The sequence below is a fragment of the Sylvia atricapilla genome, chromosome 4 (genome assembly GCF_009819655.1).
Source record: "Sylvia atricapilla isolate bSylAtr1 chromosome 4, bSylAtr1.pri, whole genome shotgun sequence".
In the NCBI taxonomy this organism is placed as follows: domain Eukaryota; kingdom Metazoa; phylum Chordata; class Aves; order Passeriformes; family Sylviidae; genus Sylvia; species Sylvia atricapilla.
Genome location: NC_089143.1, coordinates 7027790 through 7052095, shown reverse-complemented (window position 1 = coordinate 7052095; position 24306 = coordinate 7027790). Strand labels below are relative to the sequence as shown.

At 42.8% G+C, this 24306-nt stretch overlaps 1 protein-coding gene across 2 annotated transcripts in view; it reads right to left on the bottom strand.

Annotated features, from left to right (window-relative positions):
• TEC (tec protein tyrosine kinase) overlaps positions 1–12846 on the bottom strand; it is a 44932-nt gene extending 32086 nt beyond the window's left edge. The window contains exons 1-2 of one of the 2 annotated variants that reach the window (XM_066317022.1): positions 12748–12846; positions 2931–3040 (exon numbers count right to left, since the gene is read on the bottom strand). The gene's annotated coding sequence lies outside the window, so the exon portion shown is untranslated. The remainder of the gene's footprint in view (positions 1–2930; positions 3041–12747) is intronic. The other variant, XM_066317021.1, reaches the window with a different exon arrangement.
• Between the last annotated feature and the right edge of the window lie 11460 nt (positions 12847–24306).

Sequence of the window (24306 nt, the reverse complement as noted above, 5' to 3'; positions counted from 1 at the left end):
TCTCTGCTTGTACTTACGAAAAATATAATTATTAATCATTATATAAACTGTGAACTCAGAGATCCCTAGAGTGTTGCATCAGATAGCTCAAGAAGGATTCAAAGTTAACTATGATTTCAAATCTCAATACTGATAATGCAATTATATTTCATTTCTCTACCAGGTTACATTAACATGACACAAGAATAAAAAAAAATCCTTTTGACAAAATCGGGCTTAAAAAATAAAAACATCAGTAAATGTCTGCACTTGGTTGCTACACTGAATTATCTCTGCTATGAAGATTTCAGCAGATTAGAACCAGTTTCCCAGGTCACAAGATCAGCCTTTGAATCTGCATTTGGTCACAGGAACCTGTTTTATTTGGGGTTATTTCCAAGTCAATGGCTCTAGAAACATTTCTATTTCAATAAATAAGGCTCAGGATAACTGAACCCTCACCTATCATTCTAAAAGTTCTTTTTCAGAATAGCAATACTCCATTAAGAAGCCCCTGTAACAGCCACATTTATTTCTTATCAAACTCATATATGATTACTTTTCTTCAGCACAGTTTTAGACATTCTCTGCACATTTTCTCTGCCCCCACTTCCTCCAGAACACTCCTTTGTTCCCAGACAATCCCTCAGAACATGAAGCTGTTTGCATGACACATTGTTATCTTGTTATAAACAGCTGTGGGAGTTTCAGGCTGACACCCAATATAAACTTCACAATATGACTGGTGCCAAGGAATTGCCCTGTTCCCTGCCAACCTTAGTTACACAATAACAAACATGATCTAATTCGCAGAGATGCTGAAGACTCAGAATTATGGCAGAAATCACAAATAGTTACGGATTCTCAACTTCTCTCAGGGCAAGAAAACACTCTCAACTTTAAGTATCAAAATATCTGCAGCAGCTTGTGTTTCCCATTCTCACACTATACAGGTGTTAATCTGTTCAGCCGTGGAGTCACCATACACCTTCCTCAAAACAAATGAAAACTGCTCAGATAAGCCTTTTAAGTCAACATTGGTCCAAATGCACAAAGTACCTTTTCACCTGTAGACAGAGATGCTCTGCATGTCACCATTCCCAGTTTTCACTGGGGAAAACTGAGCCACTAAGTGATGTGGTAAGCTCAGGTGTTGCAACACTACCCACCCCACATATCTTCTTGTTCCCACTCCCAGATTGTGTTTTGTTTATTGAAACAATTAGTCACCATAAGCTGGCTGGACTGTAAGCACCTTTGACATTCAAAAAGATGAATAAATGTATGAAACTCTCAGTGCAAGTTCCAGTGAGCAGAAAACAGAAAGTGCATCCAGTCTGATCAGCGCCTCTCTCACACAAATGTAACAAGGAATTGTCAATTTTTAAGGCACAAATCTTTATAGTCATGGAGGGGCTCACTGGAAAAAAAAAATGTATTCTGTAAAACACAACAATATAAAAGGAACACTAAGAGGAAATATTTGTGGCTGAAAAGAAAAATAAAAGCAAGTTTCCTGAGTTTCAGCACCTCCTTAGTGATGGTAAAATTTTTCTAGGAATTTGTGGCCTTCATTGCAAAGTCTTAATGTTAAAGTGATGGTAAATTAAGGCAGATAATCCCTCTAACAAATCAGCATCCTCAGCTTTCTGACTGGGATTTCAGGCATTGTGCACAACTGCTCTTTTTTCAGATTTGGACACATCAATCCAAACCTAATGTCAACTCTAGATCTGGGTATCTAACATTAAAAATGTACCTCCTAGAGCAGTAGATTTAAAAAAATTAAAAATATATATAATATCCACTACTTCAGTTTTTGAAAGTATCAATCTAAATATCAAATTTAAAAAAACCCAAGTAGTACCTTGTAATCCTTCCTCAAACCTGTAAGTTTCAGAATATTTTTCCTCCTTCATTTTAATTAGTTCAGGTCAGTTTTTGCTGATCGAGCTCATATTGTGTCCATGCAAATGTCTGCAGTGGGTCCAGTGACCTGGCAGCACAGTGCTCCTTCTGGGTAGAGAGCAGAAATGGTGCAGGAGGAACAAGAAAAGGAGAACTCCTTACCCTGTTATTTCTGCTGGAGCTTCTGCTGCTTTCTCATGAAACTATGACACTGAGCTACATGTGAACAGTTATTTACATAAGTATCCAGCATGAGCTTATTTGAATAATTACTACTCAGTGTAAGCAAGGGTTGCAAAATATACTCTTGTATTGCTGTTTTGCCCCACATCTAAGGTTGCAAATTCAAATTCCAAAAAATAAAATACAACTGTCATTAATCCCTGTTCAAAAGGTAAATTTCACAGAAATGCAAATACAGAAGAAATATACTTTAGTAAAAATCTGTCATAATTATAAAATTCAAGTTCAGGGAAAACTACTGAAATAATATACAAAATGTATCATATCTAGATAAGGAGATATCCAGATAAAAGGAGAAGAAAAAATATTTAGAAGTATTTAGATTTACTTTTTTTCCTCCCCTCCCTTTTTTTTTTTAACAGTAGACCCTCAGAAACCACTTCCATCATATGCAAGTCTGAATTTTTTTAACTGTAAGAAATGTTATTTGGGGGACGACTTTCTAATAGATTTCAAAATTATAGCCAAAGGTTTGCAAAAGCTTAGCTTCTCTTTGAAAATCAGCCAAACAATAAATGGTTAATTTCATGTAGAATCAAACCCTGCAAAAATAGAATTCATATTTGTCAGTACAAAATTTAGGTTTAAAAGTGAACAGGCTAAGGGGTAACTCTGTGACAACTCTGACTGGAGATTCTGAAACCATGTGATGTTGCAAAATATCCTTTATTCAGCTGAATAGGTACTCATGTACACACACAGCAGGAGCATTTTATCACAGTCAGAACCAGTGTTCCAAAATTTCTTGGAAATATGCTTAAAAAGTACATCATTTATTTCCTTTCAGCGTTCTAACTTACATAATTGGGGTAAGTGAAGAAAACAGTGATGACAAGTGATGGTTCCTCTTAGGGTCAGCTGGCATTGAGGTGGTTTATCTCACCAAACTGGAGCATCAGCTCATCAACCACTGCAAAGGAGAAGCACACAGAACAGCTCAGGAAAAACGGTAAGAGTACCAAAAGGGTTTCTTTTCCCCTTATAATGATGATTTAGTAGAATGGCATGTGCACATCTCCAAATCATTTATAAATCACTGGGATTTCCTGCAAGCTGCACACTCCAGTAACTAAGTTATCCTTTCACAGCTTTAGAGGGCATCTTCTGCACAACTAAATGATTCGGGAAATATATGAAACAAAAATTACGTTGTTACTGTCCATGCTGAAGAAAATATGTTGGCATGGGCATTTTTTACTTAAAAATTATTTAGTACTAAGTTTGAGTTAGCAACGCTATGGGATATCATACAAAAGATGGACTGATCAATTTTTACTGTCCTCAACAACTTCTTGTATTTTTAATCATTCCTCTAGAGCTGAGTATTTGTAGTTTTCTTATTTCTCCCACACAAAGACTTTGCAATATTTACAAACTTGCACTGTCTACTTTGCCTTCAGTTTATTCAGACTGAAAACCTCTATCAATTGTAATGTTCTCTGCTGCAAGACAATAAAGCTGAAAATTAAAAGTGGGACCTGGGAAAACCTGTTTTTTAAAACCCCTTTGAAGGGTTAATATCAATACTGAAGTTTCAAAGTCTTTTTTTGTGCGTTGTTTTCCCATGTCCCAAACTTTCTAGCTCATGTTTATTTTTATTCTAAATACCATGTATAAAGCAGAGAAAAAATGGCAAACAATTTTCTGTTGTCATCCAGTAGGTTTTACCCTCTGTGGTGCCATCACCACGACTTCAGCATGCTGCAAGAAGTTTGACTGTAGCTGGCAAGATGAGGCCAAGCATAAAGAGATTTACTTAATTCTCTTGTGCAGCATAAAGGTCAGATGAATAATATTGGCTTGGTTTACCTGCACAAATATAACTGACCCTCACCTGACAGAGAAAAAGTAAAAGATAAACCAAGAACAGAAAGGGAAGGACAGGGTCTGAACTGGGAAGAGGTATGTGGTGTACTGGTTCCTTTTACATGTTGATGTACCTTTGGAAACACTTGCCAGAATAAAGTGGATTGTTTCCTTTCAAAGTGAGGTTAGAGAGGGTCATGGAAGAAGTAACTCCAAACCAGCACGGCATTGGTTTGGAGGAGCAGAAGCTCCTAAAGAGCAGAGTCTATACGCTTCACTTCTACATTCACCAAGGTCACTCCACCAGTACCCCACTGGCTGGACATTTAGTAAAGCAGAGTGCTGCCTCAGCCTTTTTTCCCAAAAATCTCCTGCCGATAAGAAGGGAAGAGAAACAGTAACACCCACTTACTAAAGAAACAGGCAAAGAGGAGATTGGCAAAGGAAATGGGTGATGCTTGTGCTAAAGATTTTCCTACTTCTCCAGGAAGCTGAAGATTTAGAGGGCTGGAAAAATAAAAGCTCTGTTAAATCAGAGGTTGAATCTAACTCTGTTAAGGAATCCTACAGCTCACTATCAAGTAGGAGGACAATTGCTACTGTACACAAAATGGCAAATATGAGAAACACAAATCAAATCTATGGGAAAGAAAAATATAAAAAGAGGTCAACAGTGCCTGAGGGTATCCTTCTTTTCAAGTACCATAAAGGAGTCAACTTAACTTTCTTCACAATTTGAACTTGTCTTCTCAAATGTTATACAGATCTCAGGTGAGCACATGATGTATTAGACCAAAAATAAGCTCAATTTATTTCAGTATTCAAAACATGGTCTAACCAAAAACAGAAATCCATACAAATTTTGTTTGTCTTTTGTTTGTCTTTATGCACAGAGAATGACTAATACTTCCCCAGTTATTTCTCTTTCCAAACACACCAAGACCTTTTTTTCCCTAAACAGCTTGTTCTCCACCTACTAAAGAACTACTTGTTCTCCGCCTGCTTGACTCTGTGGAATCTACACAGCAAGAAATACTTCAACAAATATGAGAATTTCTGAAGACAAACCTGTGAAGTTGACTCAGATGATGAACTACTGGCCCCATGCCCCATGTTGACTAATGGATGTATTTACCTTCAAAGTCTTTATTTTGAGTTAGTATTAGAAGGTCACTCGATAAATGTTGCTTTTTCACACCTACTGAGCAACTGACTAGTCCCAACTGACAGGGCACAGTAGGTGTGAAAAAGCAACATTTATCTATACCTAAACAATAGATTTAAAGTTACAGGTCAGAACTGCATTCTGTGCAGGAAAAACCCAAGGCAGTGAGTGTGGAATGGAAAATATCCAAGTTCCCATTTGTCAAGTTTTCCTGTGTTGTTTTCACCAGGGTACATCCCCTCCGCTACAAAACAAGCACAAGAGACCAAACACCAAACGAACAACCATTTACATTTCAGCTGAGATGTTGTCCTACTGTTGCCATGCGTGGCAAAGCCGTGGTGTTGGCAAGGTCAGCGTGCTTATCTTGTGATTCCAGACTCTCTTACCCTGTTATGTTGGATAGGTGTGCTTATTTTGGCTGGGGTAGAGTTAATTTTCTTCACAGTGGCTAATACCGGGTTGTGTTTTGAAACTGCGTTGATCACATCCTTGATAATATAGAGGTGGCTTTGTTATTGTAGGGGATGTTTTCACAGAGCCAGGACCTTTTCTGCTTTTTGCACTGGCACACTGGCAAGGAGACTGGGGATGCACAGAAGATTAGGAGAAGACGAAGCTGGGACAGGTGACCTAAACTGACCAAAGGGATATTCCAGACTACATGACATCAGTACACAAAGTGGGGTGAAGAAGGAGGAAGAGGAGACATTTGGAGTTATGGCATTTGTCTTCCCTAGAAACTGCTTTGCATGATGTAGACCTGTTTTCCTGGGGGTGGCTGAACACCTGCCTAGCCACAGGAAGTAGTGAAAGAAATCCTTGCTTTTACTTGCATTTCAGCCACTTGCTAATAAAATACAGGATTGAAAAGCCAGGCTGTGACCTTGAAGAATTTCTTATTCACACACAGTGCACCCTAAGCAACAAGGAATACCAAAGGACTTCAGCTTCATTCATGTCAATATATAAGTATTAATTCAGGGGAAAAGTTTCTAACCGAATCTGAAAATAAACACAACTGACGTAGTGCTGTGGTCTTTGTGTTTTCCCTTTCCTCTGGCTAATGCAAGGTAGTGGGCATCTCTACCAAAGCAGCTTGCTATCTCTGCTCTCCTTGATGTCAGATCTCAGATGATGAGGTGTTTCAAATGCTGCAAATTAAGCAGGGAATGAGAGCCCTTGTCAGGTGTCCCAAGCCATTTATGGTCTTAAGGAATAGCATTCAGCTCAAACCCCTTGAGTCGTCATGCAATGCACTCATTAAGGCTTCATGGTATCTTACCCCACTCTGCTTTTCTATGGTGTGACACAAGGATATTAAGAGAATCCATGAAATGTCACCAGAACTTGGCTGCCATAACCCAGTCCCATTGAGGACAAAATTACAAGAAGTGAAGTTAAGGCACTGCAAAGGTAAGATAACACAGGTCTTTATGGTTAGGTCTCAGCTTTTCAACGGGAGTGCCTGCATCACACTGACTGATTTCAGAGTTAGTCTCTGGTTAAGAGATCCAGAAAAGTAACTAAACCAAACTGAGGGGATTTTGCTGCTTGCCCATGACTTTTATTTTTTCCATCAGAAAGCTGTAATCCCCTTCATGGTTGGAGCCAGTGCCTTGGTGGGAAGAGAAAGCTGCTGTGGTGGCAAAGAGGCTGCCTGCAGCCCCTGACACAGAGCGATGGCCCTCCTCTCACTGCTCTCACACTCCACAGCCTTTCACTGTGCCCTTCTCCCAAACTCCCTGCTGATAAAACAGACCCTCACAGCTCATCTGACACACTAGAGCTGTACATATGTCTCCTTCCAACAATGGAACCTGCTACATTCAAGGACCACTGGGAATGGCTGATTGCCATCCTGCAGCTCTGAGAAGGAGACGGTTCACAAGGCTGACCAGCACAAAGCAAACTGAAACAGTCCAGCCAGCCATGGTCTGAATGAAACAGCAAAACCACACGTGGCAACATAACTAGACATGTAACAGATGATGTGGAAGCCAGCTGAATTCAATGCAATAGCAGTTTTGAACCAGCCACTCTTAATACTGGAGTGTTAGATCTCTTCATGTTAACAAATATTATTTTAAGCATCTCTTCTGGATACAAATTAATTAGAAATTTTAATTTCAAAAGATCCCAGAGTATACTTAAGATTACCAGTTTAGGGGATGTCGTGTGGGACAGAAAAAGGCCCATTCAGCTCAACTCACTTTGCACATCCCTTGAACTGGGTCACCCAATCCAAGGTGGAAGAGTCCCCACTTTTCTCTTCCTCCTGCCATGGCACTGAGAATTGTGTGCCTACACATACTTCACTGGTCTGCAACTTCACTGGGAAGAGATGCTCAGAATAGAGGTGGGGAGGCAGGGAAAACAAACCCAGATTTTTTTTTTTTCTGCCAGGATATGGAGTTTGCCCTGTGATACAGGACATCCCGTAATTCACAGAACAACTAGCAACCTTGAACATATTAATATATGCATTATAATTATCTCACCTACCCTGTAAACTAGCACAGGGAATCTGACAAGATTTGTTCACAGGGCTGCCTAGGACAGATTACAATGTTCAGCAAAAATGAAACTGCAGATATCACCTGAGTCTGATGGTGGTTATCCTGTGGAGGGGAAAAAAAAAACCAAAACAACCAAGACAGTATTTTTTTGTTTCATAAACATAAATGGTCGGGAGTTTGTCCAAGTCTAGTGTACAGTGCACACTCCCTGGAAGGGCAGCATCCCAGTGTCCTACCCAGACCCTCTTCCAGAAGGAAGAATCCTGCTTCCTTCACTACCCAAAGCCATGTTTTTCTGCCCCACATTCAGTTGAAAACAAGGCTCAGATCTTACAAGTCAATCAGATCCCAGCTTGTAATGGCACAAGGCGGAACAAAACCCTTCCTCACAGGAAACTCAGCTATGACTTACTTGAGCCTACATGAAGTTATACCCTATGTGTGGCAAAGTGGTAACCATTCACACATCTGCTGATAAGAGAAATGGAAATGAGAAAAAGCAGGAGTGCCAAGAAAGTCTTTGCTCACATCTCACATGCCTCAGCACACTACGTTTTTTTCTCCTGCATTAGAATTTTTACCTTAAGAGCTGAGACAGAGTAACCCAGTTGGTGGCCTGGTGCTTTGCTTCAGCAGATGAGCTGTGACTGCAAACATGGCCAAACACTTCTCCATCACCAGAACCTGAGTCCCACAGCTGGCCTCAGCAGATGGGAAACAGCTCTTGTACATCAGCTGCTGGCCAGGCTCAGACTCTCCCAGAGCAGCTCCTCTCTCTGCAGCAGGCTCCTGAAAACGCCATCTCCTGCCCACCACACAAAGCCAGGACCACATCACGCTAAGCACGAGCTTTACTGAACTGCCCAGAATACAGGACAGTCACACAACCAAAGAGGTGTCTTTCCAGCAATGCCATTTCCTCCTAAATGTTTGAGTATTGTCCAAACCAAAGACAACTTCTGGGAGATGTCATTCTTCCTGAGAAAGGTAAACCCTGCCCATGATGGACAGACCTACTCTCAGGAGATTTCTGTAACTCTTCCCAAGATTTCACGACCCAATCTGAACACAGTGGCCACTTCACAGTACTTGTAAGAAATAAGAAAAGGCTCTCTCTGCATCCCACCTCCACGGCCAGGAAATGCAATAACCTGCTTCCCTCCCCATAAAGCACCTTCTACAGTGAGACTATCTTCACACAGATATGTAGCTGCATATCTGTTCTTCAAGGTTTTATCTCACGTGGTGTTTTCCCTGACTCTGAATCACAGCCCGTGTGGCTGAGCCAGGGCAGGGGATGAGTGAGAGCTGCCGGTGCTGTAATGGCCACGGGGCACTGCTTGGGGCCCCAGTTCCTCTTCTGCCACCCCAGACAAAGAGCAGACATGCCCACCCAAACACTCATTTCCCTCAGCTTGCACACTGCTTTCTTTCCTGATGCTTTTTCCTTTAGAAAATGCACTTAGAAAAACAGACCCGGAGCAGGAGTGCAGAATGCTCTCCTCTGCCTGAGGGCTGGCAGAGCAAACTGGTGATTTGCTGCTAGAAGTAAACTGCTCCAATAACAAAAAATGACCTGACTGACCATTTGTTAAAACATAGGTGCAGTTTCATGGGTTTCTGGAGAGTTGTGTCCCATTACACTAGTAATACATCCAATGCCTAGTGTTAGCATGAGGCCCTGGCCAGGAGAATTAGGGTAAATTGGGCTGATCCTCTGCAATGAGGAGCAAAGGATGCAGCCAGTGTAGTGACAATCTTTCCCTTGCATTTTCCAGAATGGAGAAAGCTATGGATATCAGCAGGTCATTTAATAAACTTCATCACTCTACTTTCCACAGTGCAACAAGTGACTGACCACTGCTGACACTTTCTAGACAAGGCATTGGTAATTCTGTGCAAATAGATGAGTGTATATAATAATAAAAATATAGGCATAGATTTAGCACAAATACAAAAATACATGATAAATGTCCTTCAGGAGCACATATGTAATTAGAAACACAAAAGGTCCGCTACCTCAGGCTTCCTTCATCATGCCAATCTGTACTCCACTCTGAGTACTGTTTTCCATATTTTTCAGTTTTAATAGTTCCTTAGACTATTTCTGCAGGAGGGTCATTGTAGACTGCTACAACTGATTCTTTGGCATGCACAGATCTTCCTTTTTCAAAGAACAGTTCCAAGTTCAGCAGTGAAAAGGTAATAGGTTACTGAAAAAAGTCAAACCAAGCAAAAGTAGAAAAACATCTTAGACATCAATGGTTAACAAAGGCTAAAGACTGTTTTCCATGACCTTTGCATTGACAGCAGGCAGCACAGACTTCTATTGTCTACGAAACAGAAAATATTTTGCATATTTGAGGTGTAAATATTTGTATAAAACTTATGCTATTCTGCACCTTCTCTTGTGTATCCAGTGTATAAGCTAACATAATACAGAAGGAATTAAAAACTACAACAGCTTGCACCTATATTTGGTGGGAGGGGAAGACTTTTCTTGATGCTTCCAAGTAACTCTATGAAACTAACCACTCCCCTGTTATTTCAACTTTATTACTGGTTATCACATATCGTGGTATTTCTGAATACAATGTTGTTTCAGAGTAAGATAAAAAATATGGAGCTAATGTTGTTTAATCAGCTCTATTACTTTTCTCTCTTTTTATCCATTGTAGGCAGTCAGCCTAGTGGATACTACAGTGACTACAATCACTACAATGTCGAGTCCACAATGCCTACAACTAAGAATTAAAATGCAATTTAACTTCGAACATAGTTCAAACTGCCTCACAGTCAATGGTTTCAAAATATTTCAAAAATTCTATACTGACAGCAACAAAAAAATATGGTACCCCTATAAATTTTGAAGGACTAATAAAAGCAGGTCTAGCAGCTGATAACCAGAGTTCCTTCAAGACAGAGATGTAATTGCCAATATGGGTTTGATTTGCACACCTACGAGATTACATTATCAAAACCAAAAAGGTGCCAAACATAATCAGGCTGCTCTGCTTTCAGTGGTTTCAGCAGGCAAGCTCACATAGAAATCAACCAATTGGTTCAAAACACTCATAATATTAATCTAGAAATTCAGAGGAATGTATAAGGCACCCTTTCACTACGAGCTAAATGCAGAGATAAATGTGATCATTTTATGACAAAATGTATTTCACACAAAAGCTTATCAGAGGAGAGTCAGATAGTAAATGGGCTTTTTCCTGCTGCAGTCCCCTTACAAATCATAACTATCAAATGGCTATGAGTAACTCCCTGTCTGGCAGCTATGCCCACCTACAAAACCAGTACCCAGCAAACAAGACAAGACACCTAAAGGGCCTCTTCTGAACAGGTGACATGATCTGAGCAGCACAGCAAGAAAAGCATATGCTTCCTGACAGCCCAAAATATTCTAAACATTTATATAGCAACAGTAAGTAATTACCCATCTTCCAGTCTCTGAAGAGTTCTGAGAAACTGAACAAAACTTCACTTTCTATCAAAGGTGAGAGTTAGACAGTTATCAGAAACACGTACTCTAAAATGAAAACAAATGCTCTAGAAGTAAGTACTCACAAGACACATTTTTGCCTCCATTTCTATCTACTAGTCATTTTTTCCACCTACAGAAGCTACAGTATTTGACTCATAAAACAACCCTAAGTATTTAAGATTAGCATCTGTCATTTCAAGGAGGGAACTCACGGTCATGCCTGTACCAAAAACTCAGTTTCCAGCTCAAATAATGACCCGTTCCGACTTACAGGGCTGCAAAAGGAAGCCTGTGGCAAAGCACCATGCCAGTCTCCTCACCGACTGCACAAGCAGGTGTGCTGCATCCCAGTGCGAGGCCAGGGAAGAGCATTCACTGCCGAGAAAGATTCGCCCGATGTGGGACAGAAAGCAGAAGGGAATTTTAGGATGACTGAACTCACACAGAAGGCAATTTTTTTTTTGCCTTGAGACGAGGCGAAACAGTCTCAGCAAAGCACAAGTGGTTACATGGAGGTAAGACTCAGAGAAGAAAGTCACACAAACAAGGAAATACTCAACAGCGTTGGCTTTCAAATGGATTTGGCGGCCTGGGCCACAACCCCTTACATCACACACTTGAAGCAATTTTAAGCAAACGTTTAAAAGGCGGCTTTTGTCGCCGCTCACCGCTGCAGAAAGACACCTGTGCGGTGGGCAGCGGCCCCTCGCTGTCGCACACGCTCGGACCCGCGGCTGAGGGACCCCGAGGAACAGCCCGGGACAGGATCCCGCGGAACAGCCCCGGACAGGATCCCGCGGAACAGCCCCGGGACAGGATCCCGCGGAACAGCCCCGGGACAGGATCCCGCGGAACAGCCCGGGACAGGATCCCGCGGAACAGCCCCGGGACAGGATCCCGCGGAACAGCCCCGGGTGGGTCCCCGCGGAACAGCCCGGGACAGGATCCCGCGGAGCAGCCCCGGGACAGGTCCCCGCGGAACAGCCCGGGACAGGATCCCGCGGAACATCCCGGGACAGGATCCCGCGGAACAGCCCCGGGACAGGATCCCGCGGAACAGCCCCGGGTGGGTCCCCGCGGAACAGCCCCGGGACAGGATCCCGAGGAACAGCCCCGGGACAGGATCCCGAGGAACAGCCCGGGACAGGATCCCGCGGAACAGCCCCGGGTGGGTCCCCGCGGAACAGCCCCGGGACAGGATCCCGAGGAACAGCCCCGGGACAGGATCCCGAGGAACAGCCCGGGACAGGATCCCGCGGAACAGCCCCGGGACAGGATCCCGCGGAACAGCCCCGGGTGGGTCCCCGCGGAACAGCCCCGGGACAGGATCCCGAGGAACAGCCCCGGGACAGGATCCCGAGGAACAGCCCGGGACAGGATCCAGCGGAGCAGCCCCGGACAGGATCCCGCGGAACAGCCCCGGGACAGGATCCCGGGGAACAGCCCCGGGACAGGATCCCGAGGAACAGCCCGGGACAGGATCCCGCGGAACAGCCCCGGGACAGGATCCCGCGGAACAGCCCCGGGACAGGATCCCGCGGAACAGCCCCGGGACAGGATCCCGCGGAACAGCCCGGGACAGGATCCCGAGGAACAGCCCCGGACAGCATCCCGCACCCCCGGCTCTGTCTCACCTGCGGGTCCCGGCCGCCGTCGCGGAAGGAGTCCGGGGCCGGCGGCGTGGAGGGAGGCGGAAGGAGGGAGGGAAGGAGGGAGAGAGGCAGCGCACTGCCTCGCCCCGGCCGGGGAAGGCGCCTCCTCCTCCTCCCGTTGCCGAGCGCGGCTGCCCGCGGAGGAAGCGGCGGGGGCTGTCCGGGAGCTCTCCGCGCTGGGGGCGGGTGCGGTCCGGCGAGAAGCCGAACTGAGGTGTCCAACACCCACTAGACTCGTCGGGAGCTGCCTGGAAGCCTGTCCGGGAAGTACAAGAAAAAGGCAAATAACATAATTCGGAGCAGGTTGCAAACTCTCCCCCAAAATCTAGGTTCTTGGCCCCAGCTGCCTCTAAACTGTGTGAAAGCTGAGCTTTGACACAGCATTTCTCTTACTAAACCACGGTGAGAATGAGCGCTCTGAGGGCTCTGGGCCGGGCCGTGGTGTGGCCGTGGGCAGAGCATTCCCCCATCCCGAGTGGGCTGAGCACCCTGAGGCTGCTCTTTTTTAATGCCCATTGTCGATCTGCTCATGTCCCAGTGGCCCCCGGAGTTACAGAGCCTTCCTTCATAAGTAACTGTGTGAAACAGTCGCATCCAGCCACCTCCCCACAGTGGAACTGGAGAGGCTTTTTGCGCCCCTCAGGTGCCTGTGTTGAACTTCAGAGTCTGTATGGTGTGTAGGCTCTTTTCTTTACCCTTTTTCCTTCTCTTAGCCCAGTCTGACCTATAGAAACTGTCAGCGCAAAACCACATTGAAAGAAGAAGACCTTGTAAAGTTCAGTGGAAATACATCTCTCACATTTTGGTCAATCTAGAGGAAAGCAAGCACGGTCTATGCTGTTTGCAAGAGAATTCTTTTGTTGTGATTAGTGTGTAATAGCTGTATCAACACAGATGTCTTTCTGTTCAGCTCAGAGGAAATGACTTACAGAGCCTTTGTTTTCACTTGAGGGATTTCCTCCAACTTTCTTTGGCACTGTGGTCATATTTCCCATGCCTGTCACACTATTGCTGAGACTGGGGAGTCACAGGGCGGAATGCCTGGTGTGGGGGCCTCTCTATTTTAAACACATGGGCAGTCCCCGTGCAGCCACTTTATGATGTCCAGTACCACCAGCCCATGTCACCACTCCCCCTTCCCTCCACGCATTTGTGGTAGCACACACTCAGGCATTCATTCAGACGTCTTCACCCTCTGCCACTGATGTGGTCAGTTTTGCAAACAGGCAACTATTGCTTCATTTTTCAAGCAACAGCAGCTACAGGTTTCCTCACTCCCTCTACTGCAGCTGTGCCACGGGGAAAGAGCAGAAAAAATGAACAATAAATGAGAAACTTGAAATAGCTTTGCTCCATATGGTGCCCTTTCTGAGCTCCAGAAAGAAGGGATGTCTAGCAGAGAACTCGATTATGTGCTATGCTACACCGTGGCTTAACCACCAGCAGCTCCATTACTCCTGTGGCTTCACTCCAGAGCTGCAGCAGAAGCAAAGGGACAGCAAGGCACATCTCTGTGGTTCAAAGCATGTGGCCATTGCCATGCTGAAGTTGTTCTTCTTACAACTACTGATCAGGGGTTAACTGCTGTGATGTTGATCAGTCAACTGACAGAGCATTTGTGGCAGACATGCGGATCACAAATTTACTTGCAAACTCCATGAAGTTTGCAGTTCTCAGTTCCCTTCCCGTGTTCTTCTACCGTAGACAAAGGACATCAGCAGCATGGTGGAATCAATGCAATCACAGAATGATACTGCTTCTGAGGATCTTGCTCTTATACTAAGGAAAGAGTAGTGGTGAAGAGGGCTTGTGGCAAACTCTCAAGGAGGAAGTCTCCACTTTGGGAAAGACTGAGGCTTACGAAATTTCAGCCTCACATGTAGTGTAAAGTACCAAAGAGAGAAAGATAAATACACAAGCTGTATGGCAATTTTAAAAGACCACCTTTTCCAACAGTTTTTCACCTGTTGGTGCTTCATCATCTCATGGTTCATGCCCATTCTCTCTTTGAAGCCAGTGTTGCTCTTTTAGGTGGGCTCTTGTGTTCAAAAAGCCATCCTGTAATATTTTTAGTCAGAGAGGCATCTCTACGAATCCCTTGATCACAGAGAGGCTCTTTCTCTTTCTCTTTTTCCTTTACATGCCTATCAAGTCCTCTTTATCCCTTCATTTCTCAGAGGATATTATCAATTTAGTCACCGAGCATTTTCTTCATTTATTTCTCTTCCCTCACTTGCTGTGGGCAGAGATAACACTCTTAAGAGGGAACTCTGTGAATGAGAGAAAAATTGCAGCCATTCTTCATTATCTGGTTTCCCTATCAGCAAATGTGCTGGTTTTCCTTTCTCCATAGCTTTGGCCCAGTTTTGAGAGATTTTTGGAGTGATAATTCCATTGTACCACTGAAAGTAACTAAACAGTGGAGTGTAATAGAGACCTACCATAAAGTACACTTTCTTGCAGTACATAGTGTTGTCTTGAAGGTGTGTGCCAGTTCAGTGCCAGCCACTGGGTTCTGTTCTGTTGCAGTAAATGTGAGGATGTATCCTGGCTGTGCCACGCTTTTGAGGAGACATACATTGTGTCAAGAAGCAAAAGCGTCATATCAACAGGTTGGAACATTGGTGCAGGTACTATCAACTGTGTTATGTCTGGTAAAACGTGTCTGTTATGGACAAAAGCCACCCTAGGGAAAGGAACTTGCCCAATGGAGTTGTGGAACAGATCATGTTGAGTGTGATCACAAGGCACATAAAGGAAACCAGGGAATCAGGCCCAGCCAGCACAGGTTTAGGAAGGGCAGGTCCTGCCTGACCAACCTGATCTCCATTTTGTGACCAGGTGACCCACCTGGTGGATGAGAAGGGCTGTGGATGTAGTCTACCTGGACTCCAGCAAAGCCTTTGATACTGTCTTCCATGGCACCCTCCAGGGAAAGGTAGGCAGCTGATGGTTTGGATGGGTGCACAGACAGCTGGACCCAGAGAGTGAATGGTGTCACATCCAGCTAGCGGCCAGTCCTTAGTGGTGTTTGCCAGGGCTCAGTATTAGGCCCACCATTGTTACATATCTTTATCAGTGATCTGGATGAGAGGATCAAGTGCGTCCTCAGTAAATTTGTGAACGATACCAGGCTAAGTAGTAGTTGATCTGCTGAAGGGCAGGAAGGCTCTGCAGAGGGACCTGGACAGGCTGGATCCATGGACTAAGCCCAGTGGTGTGAGGTTCAACAAGGCCAAGTGTTGTGTTCAGCACTTGGGTCCCAACAACCCCCTGCAGTGCTACAGGCTGGGGTTAGACTGTGTGGAAAGCTGCCCAGCAGAAAAGGACCTGGGGGTGCTGGTGACAGCAGCTGAACATGAGCCAGCTGTGCCCAGGTGGCCAAGAAGGCCAGTGGCATCCTGGCCTGTGTCAGTAATAGTGGGGCCAGCAGGAGCAGGGCAGGGATTGTCCCCCTGTTCTGGGTCCTGGGTCCTGCACCTCAGATCCTGTGTCCAGTTCGAGCCCCTCACTGCAATAAAGACATTGAGGTGCTGCAGTGAGTCCAGGGAGGAGCAATGGTGGTGAAGGCTCTGGAGCACAAGTCCTGTGAGGAGTGGCTGAGGGAGCTGGGAGTGTTTAGCCTGGAGAAAAGGAGGCTCAGGGTGGACCTCATTGCCCTCTACAACTACCTGGAAGGAGGTTGTAGACAGGTAGGGATTGGTCTTTTCTCCCAGGCAACAACTAGCAGGATAAGAAGACATAGCCTCAAGTTTTGCCAGAAGAGGTTCAGGCTGGACATTACTGGAATTTTGTCACTGTAAGGGTGGTCATTTATCAGAATGGGTTGTCCAGGTAGGAGGTGGAGTCACCATCTCTGGAGATGCTCAAGAATTGACTGTTTGTGGCACTTGATGCCATGGTCTAGTTGACAAGGTGGTGATCAAAGATTGGACTGCATGATCTCAGAGGTCTTTTCTAACCTAGATGATTCTGTGATTTACAAGATATCGTAGTCACAGCAGGAAGGTACAGTCAAAATACCAAGGAGTTTTGAAAGCATACTGGAATATAGGGGATCTGGGGTTTTACCCACTACTTAAGAATATTGTAGCATTTTTCATTATAAACATTGCCCAGCACAACATGGAAGATACGTTCACAAGCTGCGGTTATAATCTAAATTTATGGAGCAGCGATTATCCATATGTATCACTTGTCCTTTCCTTGATCATCATCTCCTCTGAAAAGGCCCCTCTAGAAACTTTCCTTTCTGGACTATGAAGTCAGTGTTTCCAGTTGGGAGGATGGAGCTGCTACTGCTGGGCAGCTGGGAAGGGGCAGGCCATGAGCTACTGTGGTGAAAACCTTTGCTGATCTAGCTGGGATTAATGTTTTTGTGGATGCAGGGTGATTTCCATCGTGATGACTTTTTATCCTTTCAGTGTGAACTGTTGTCAGTTGATGTCAGATTTTCCTTTGACATGTAACTCTGTCACCTGACATTTTGGGATTTTTATATCCATAGTCTAGGCAAGAGTCATAAATGAATGCTAACTCCATGCAGGAAAAAGAAACGGGAAATAGTTTATCAAACAGTCAGGTTACTGATATACCAGGAGTAAAACTCACAAGACTTTACAAGGAACACCAATACAATTACTGATTTAATGAAAAAAAGGTAAAAGAAGTGTGTATCAGATTAAGTTAGCCTTCAAAAATCCATGCATACACCTCTCTAAAGCTAACAGACCCATAAACTTGCAAGAGAACTTGCAAAACTTCTTTAATAGCTGGTGGGCCTGCTTAACCACAATGTTTGGTAAAATCATATAACCACACGCATTTGTCAAACCTTTCTTTCCTCTTTCACTGTGCTATGGTGTAATGCTGCAGTGCAACTTGCCACCAACAAGGGAGTTAGTTATTAAAAACAGGCCCCTGTCTTCAGCACAGTGCAGACTGATTTGAGTGGTGGCTTGATGTCCTAATGTAACAACATGAGAGGAAATTAATATGAATATATGACATGGGAGAGAACATAAAGAGTCTTCATTTACTTGCACATTTTACCTGACATCCAGGGTCAGCACAGTAGTTCTAAGGAGCACACTGAAATTCTTCACTACTCCTGGTCCAAAGAACAACTATCTAAAAAGACAAGGATGTGGATTAGTATGTTGGATTGCTCAGCTTGTGCTCTCTGAGTCTCTACACACTTCTCAGAGGATCCTTAGGTGGTAAACAAGAAGGGCCACAGTAGGATTCAGATCCTTAGATTTGAAACCTACTGCCCTACCAGCTAATGTAGTCAGTGTGGACTGTCTGAAGCATGCAGCTACCAGGAGCTATGGGCAAAACCTGGTGATGCTGCAGGGCAACCTCAGACACTGTGACAGCATCATACGTGGTTTAGCACGTGCTACTGCTAAGGAAACAGCAAGTCTGCTTGAAGAGCCAACTCTTAGAGTTCAAAAGCAAGTTTAACCTTTAGGTACAGGTGGCAAAGGAAAATTTAACCAATTGATACGGGTGGTCAGTGAAGAGAATCTGAGCTCAGCAAAACTGGAATTTCACATCTGACTTTAGTGGAGTTACACCAAATTTACAGGGAAAATGCTGAAAGGAAATTTTGTGTCAAGATGTGGTCTGTTTAACTAGAATACACTATGGAAAAGTAGGTGTCAATGTGTAATTTTAGCTTGTACAGAAAGTATCACGTAAGACTGAATGAGGTTAGAAAGCAAAGCAAAAATGCAAGTATATCTTTGCTCTCTCAAGAGAAAAGAATATTTTATCTCCATTTCTGAGATGCTTCTAACACAGTGTATACAACTGTGTTACACACTGATTTAATTATAAGAAGCAGCTGAACCACATTGATTAAAAGGCTATTGTGCCAAATCCCCAAGTGAACGTCAGATTCTGATTATTGTAGTGACATTATTGTAGTGGCATTATTGTAGACATTATTGTGACATTATTGTGACATTACTGTGTCCCTAGCTAAATCATTCTGAATTTACATGTAGGTCAGATTATGGGTTTGCTTATGAAGCTGTAAGTGTATTTAGGATTCCCTAACACAATTATAAAATAAAATATGCCATACATCTGGTTGACTATATAAGCCCACTTCAACAAATGCACTCAGTAGTATAAAAGCAGCCTTCAGTCCAATGGTTTTGCCACATGACCTTAATTTCTGCCCTGATCAGGCTGGCATCCCAGTAATGAACAATTCAGAGTAAATCCACGGTGATAATCACATACATGACCTTGCTATTATTTTAGATTGAATTTGACATCCCACACTCACTCTGAAACCAATTTTCCAGCCTTCATTGACAGACAGTAATACTACAAACTTTCAAAACAGTTGCAGGAAGTAGTTTTTTTTTTGTTATTAAAGAATTCATAACTTCATGGTAGAAAGTTTAATGTAACTGATGATCAGTTTTCAAGTTATATATACTGATTAAATAAAGTAGGAACAGAAAAATTAGGTTTTTTTCTTAATTCCACCCCTGTGAATGTGCATTGCTGTGAGAAAGCTGAGTAAAGACGAATCCTTTGCAAAGTTATGTCCACAGCTATGGTCTTGCTGAAAAAATTGCCTTCATTGTTCCTAAAAGCTCTTAATATTGAAGTATAGGGAGAGTTAGGGACCCTCAAGTAACATAAAGAGGGAATTTCCACTTCATACTTCATTGCTGTTTCCTTGCAACCTCCTGAAGTTGCAGTCCAACATTCTAACAGTTTTTCAGGTCCAACGTGGTCTGCAAATATGTTTAATAGATGTATGTGTGTATGTATGTGCATGTATAAACACAGAAATACACACGTGTGGTTGCACACACACAATTTGTTATACATCGAACAAAAGGCAGCTTAAAACAATACAATGTGGTTCATCACTTTGAATTGCAGAAATATGGCAATATGAACAGACTATAACCCTAGTCTTCCCAAATCAGTACCCCTCTATGCTTCATTGGACTTTGTCATAAATCCAGTATTTTCAGAGAACATATTTAGCTATCACTTAATTCTTAGGAAGAAAATCAATTATCAAGAGCACTAAAAGTTTGTTGGTGTTTTGGGGTTGTTTTTTTTTTTTTTTTTTTTTTTAATTACATTCTTTGGGCAAACCTTAACATTTTTTCTCAAAATTTTCTTGCCAAAATGCTTATGAGAAAGGAAGAAGTGCTTAAGTCCCTTGCCTCATGTGTTTCTTTGTTCTCATACCCACGCCTGTCACTAGTGGGGGATGCCTGTGCCATGACTACGAGTGGGCTGACGCATTACTATCTACCCTCACATTTGGCTTGCAAACAATACCAGGAACTGAGCCCATAGAAAATATCTCACTCTTGCCAGCCTGCCACATTGTTTGAGCTGGGAAATTGAGACAAACTGCTACGTTCTCGGTTAAAAATAAGAGGCCTTTGAATTTTCTCTCTACTCTGAACTTTGCACTAAGGGTTGACTTTCGTCATTCTGGCTCATCTTCTGAAGTCTGAATATAGCTTAAAGTTTATGTAGGGCTTTCTGTACTTAAAGAATCGTGCAGCAGTGAAACAGATTCAAACCTGTTAATAAAGGAAGTGCGAAATGTGTCTTATTGAACCAGACACCAGTGTCCTGCTGTGCTCTAACATGCAGGTTTGGTTGTGGTGGTGGCAAGATGCCTCAGCAGAAGACAGTTCCCTTCTCCTGGAGGAAGCCTAAATGTGGCTCATATTTAGCCCTAGAGCACCACTGACTTTAACCATCCTGGGCTGAATCTGTCCCATATATTCTTTTGATTTTGCATCCTCCATAAATCCCTCATGACAAGTGACTCAGCCTTTCCACCACGCAGCAAAGGCATTTAGAAGGTTACAGCTTGCTCCAAAGATTTTTTTGAGCTGAAAATGACAAAATCAGTTAAACTGCATGTGTACAAAGTATAATACTGCGAGGAGCCAGGGATTTTTACAGAGAAGGATACATACGGAAGGTAACTTCTAATAAAATGTGCATGTTCTGCTGTGCTTCTTATTGTCGAGCCCTCAGTAAACAGATTTTCTGTGATGGTAACTACATGTTCAGATATTTCTCCTTTTTAATTTTGGGAGAGAAATATAATTTTTTTAAAATTTAAAAATTTTTATAATCTACCTGGCAACAACCTAGGTTGTTCTATTGCTATTTTACTTATCATATTCTAATACCTCAGTTCAGCATTTTGACTGAAGTCAAATACATGTATATATATAAAAACACAGAAAAATATGTCAGTGAACACTTGCAACATGGTATGTGTACTGACACTTATTACATGCATTAACAAAACCCAACACTGAATCTTGTAATTTTGGAACTTACCTGAATTACAAACGGATTTGAGGGATCCTGAGACTACAAGCTTTTAATTCCCACTAATAATAGAAATAAATAGGGAGTATAAGATCAGTTTTTGGTTATTGTAAACCATCAATGCATTGCTTGTTAATGTATTGTTTACACAGGGAATTGCAACTTGAATGTGGAGGAAGCTGGAAAACATGTTCGTGGGGCACTGTTCTTTGACTTAGTTTTTCCTCCCCAGTGTTTACCCTTGTTGCTCTTTGCAACCATATCTGGTTTCATCTGGTTGAGCCAAACAAGACACCTCGTGACCTACACTGAAGGTATCACTATTTCCTTGGCCATTTTAAGGTTCCATCCCCTAAACTTCTCTGGCTGTGTTTTAATCTTTCTTCACTGTGATATGTTGTGAGCATTCTCCATAAGGTCTCAGCTTAAACAGTTGCATAAATATATTGAGCCAGGTTTTTCTCTTAATTTTTATTCTTCAGCTGATGAAACTGAAGTTACTGAGGAAATTCCTTCTAGTCTTTTAAGCACCTTGCCTTTGTTGGCTTAGACTTCTGTTAATTGAGACCCTGATTTATGGCAGTTCAGTCCAGATGTTTTCTTTTGGTCACAAGTGTATTTCATTAATTAATTCTTTTCTTTGGACATAACCATTAACAGAAATGATAAATGCAGTCAGTCCCTAATCCAGTTACATTAATCATCCCCTACAGCCAGAGCAGTTTCTTCTAAATACAGTAATTGCTGTTGTTCTTTGGCTGGTTTCTTTCCTCTGATTTTCCTGCATCATCACATTGATTTCCATGTAACACCATGTTAGTCACTTTACTGAAATCTATATAGAGTTGCTTTATTGCAAATTAATTTTTTAAAAACATTATGTGTTTTAGCAAGGAAAAATACCGAGTTAATTTGTCACAGTCTATCTTTGATAACTATGTCTCCAATTTTTATCTGCTTTCATATCAGTTTCTTTCACAAAATGTTGAGTCCTTGTAGATAACTGAAATCATCATAACGCACTTTTTGTGTGTCACCTTTTTCCTTAAATAATGCTACTTCACTTTTTTATTCTTTTGATCATATGGTATTGTTGCCTGCTTTAGTAAAAACCTAACTGCTGGATTTACTATCTCTGCTCCTGGGCCTCCTTCACAGCTCTTTGCCCTCCAGTTTCACCTGGCACACAACAATTTCTCTTTCCATGCCCATTCTCATGAACATCTTTGGGTTTAGCTCTCTGCAACATTATCATTACTCATGTTGAGCCAAATAATCAGGTAGTTTGGGGTGGGACCTTGATTACCTTTAATTATAACCACATCTATTATTCATAAGGCATCCACACCTTTTTTTTTGTTGTTTATATGGCCAAGGTACCTTTTAATATTGGCTTAAATTTCTTTTGCAGCCTCTTCTTAAGCTTGTCTTTTTGGCATTTTCACATGCCTTTTGTCTGGCAAGACATTTTTTCATTTTCTCTTCCTTGCAGACTCACTCTTTATAAAGTTCAGGGTTTCTCAGTTGCTTGTGAATGGAGCTATTTCCATTTTTTTTCCCCCTTTAGGATACATGCTGAAGATAATTTCTGGAGCACTTAAGCTTAAAGGAACTCAGTTGCCTTCCACAGTTATCTGACGGAGCCATTCTGGCTCCTTCTGGCTCATACTCCAAATTAGCTGAGTAGCACCAATATTTTTAAAGTAATATTTCAGGTAGTTATATTCTGCAGTGCTTGATTTCCCCTTGAGTAGTTACATTAAGTGTACTAGGGACAAATGAAGACCTTAAAAAACAAAAGTTGGATAACTGCTCCAGACAAAGATCTTAAAATCTAAAGGGGATAATAACAGAAAGAGAGGAAATAGAAAACGAATGAATAATGACACAGACCATTTTATGAGGTTTGTTTTTCTAAAGTTTAAGTCTCTAAAATGTCTGTAAGATAAAGCAAAACCAGATAAAAAAAGTAAGATTAGTTGTACTGTACACTTTGAAGGATGATCTTGCTGTTCTGGTCATTACTGAAAAAGAAAAAATTCCCAGTCTGCCTGGTGAATATTGTGCTAATATCAGAAGGGAAGCAAACAATTCAGTAGGGAAATAATGGAATACATTTGTCCTGATTTTTTTACATTGAAATGTTTATCAAGATCCAGCTGCAACTGGGCAGCTGAATCTCTGTATCAAGCCTACTGACTTAGAGTAAGTGCCCTGTCATATCCAGACCAGACTCTTTTCCTTTGCTGAGAGCCACTATGAAAAGGGGGCATTTGCCTGCAAGACCTTCCAGGGAGTATCCTACCTCCTTTCCTGGACAACCTGCTCTTGTATTCCACTGCGATTTCTAAACAATATTTTCCCAATTTACCTCTCATTCACAAACCCTATAATATTCTTGCAATGGGAAATCTAATGATGGTTCTTCTTGTGGACTTAAGTAGGCCCTGAGAAACATGCTCCAGGAAACAAATTAATGTTAATTTTCTTTTCGTTTCCCTGCAGGGCCTTTCCTTTTGCTTGTCCTTGCTGACAGAGGGCACAGTGGCTAACTTGGCTCCTCACTGAGATTAGCTCATTTATTTGAGCAGCAGGAGACCACACAGAATGTTTTAGTCCTGTGAGCTATTTGTTGTTTTACCACTGTTGGGTAAAATCAGCACTCGTTTGATATATTAAAAAAAATACCATACAAGAATCCAAAAGGAAAACATCATTACACTGCGTTAAGTAATCTTAACTTGAGGAAAAGAAGATCACCAAGTGTTGGGACTGATTACACCGCAGGATTTACTTCATGGCATCCTCCAAATAGAGAACTTCTTCCACTGTGGAATGTGCAGGGTGTCCTCTCCAAGTGCTCCCCAAACGTGGGCAGGAAAATGTCAGTGCAGAGCACACAGATACCTGCACTACCTCCCCACTGCACAGGCATGGCAAGAGCTGTCCCGCTGGAAACTCCCCACACACATCTGTGCCCTGTCTGGGCACCTCCTCAGGAGAGACCCCTGAGCCACCAAAGGCGTGACCGAGGTCTCTTGACCTCAAGACCCCTGAAAGAGGGTAGCAGGAGTCCTGGCGCACCATCTCCTCCCTGGGAACACTCCGGTTATGTGCTCAATTCCGACTCAGGCACGACGTGGTGTCACTAGATGGCGATGGATACCGTCGATACTGTGCAAAATGGCTCAGAGCAGGGAA